The 1212-nt window shown below is 36.2% G+C and overlaps 1 pseudogene; it reads right to left on the minus strand.

Annotated features, from left to right (window-relative positions):
- Positions 1–673: 673 nt before the first annotated feature.
- LOC122802556 lies at positions 674–792 on the minus strand (annotated as a pseudogene).
- Positions 793–1212: the final 420 nt, after the last annotated feature.

Consider the following 1212-nt stretch of genomic DNA (forward strand, 5'->3'; position numbering starts at 1 on the left):
AACTAACCTTGGTCAGATCTTACAATGGGATAACAGCTAGGGGTCCTGTTTATTTATCAGACCATTACAGGACAATAACAAGAGACAGATAAGTGACACAACTAATACCTATACCTTGGAATAAGTTACCAGTTATGGTCAAACAAGCAAGTTCTCTATACATGTTTAATGTTAGATTAAAAGAATACTTGGGTGGCAACAGATTTAAATCTGGAATTCAGCAGACAGCAGTTTGAAGGTCTCATTAGACTGTACTCAGCAAGGACAAAGCCATGATACTATTATTGCAGTGATTTAAACCAAAATGGTATACTTTAGCAACCAAAGTTCATTTGTATCCAGTTTAACAGTAACTTCTGCAGCTAGATTTTGCTATACAAAGCTGGTGCTTCACCTTATACCACAACTAAAGGCAAACTTGCTTTTAGTTTTCATAGAGTACTGTCTATTATTCTCCCAACATTCATTTAGCACAGCCAGACTGTCACTTGTATACGTGTAGTCTGCAAGTATTTCTTAGGAAGTAATGTGTTTGTAAATTCATAGGTGAAATACTAGGTTGACTACTCTGAAGGACCATTTTAAGCCTAGCTAGTTACCCAAGGTTAGAATCAAATGCTAGTCCTTGTGTTTATGAGGTGAAGACCTTAACCATTATGTCAAATCTGCCCCCAGCTTGTAGTACCTGATATTTCCAGGTGGTTTCCCATCAAAGTACTAACCAGGCCTGACCCTGCTTAGCTTCTCAGATCAGATGAAATCAGGCTTATTCAGGATGGCATGGTCACAGGCACAGTGTGTACGTGTGAAAAGTGTTCAGGCATACTAGATACTGTGGTTTCTATATCTGTTTCCAAGTACAGTTTTTATTTCATTTATAAGGAATGTACACACAAAATTTATTTTTCCTGTGAACTTATTGAAAACATTGTTTATTATTGTTACTTTCATGCGCATGCTCATATTTCCATTTGTGTTTAGTATTTTTGCAGTGAAAATTATTTTTATCATTGTTCTGTCCTTCATTGTGACATGCTTGTTTCATGTGTCCAGTTTTTTCACATCTGTGCCAATAAGTTTCTTTATAATCAGAGACTTTTACAGCATAAGTTTTATTGCTGCATGAATAGCAAAACATTTAAATGTTTTGGAATTTGTCTATTTTCTGGATTTGTGTATGCCACCAACCTGTGCCTCATGCTTCCTCATCTG

The sequence above is a fragment of the Protopterus annectens genome, chromosome 1.part0 (genome assembly GCF_019279795.1).
Source record: "Protopterus annectens isolate FY-2018-M chromosome 1.part0, PAN1.0, whole genome shotgun sequence".
Classification (NCBI taxonomy): Eukaryota; Metazoa; Chordata; order Ceratodontiformes; family Protopteridae; genus Protopterus; species Protopterus annectens.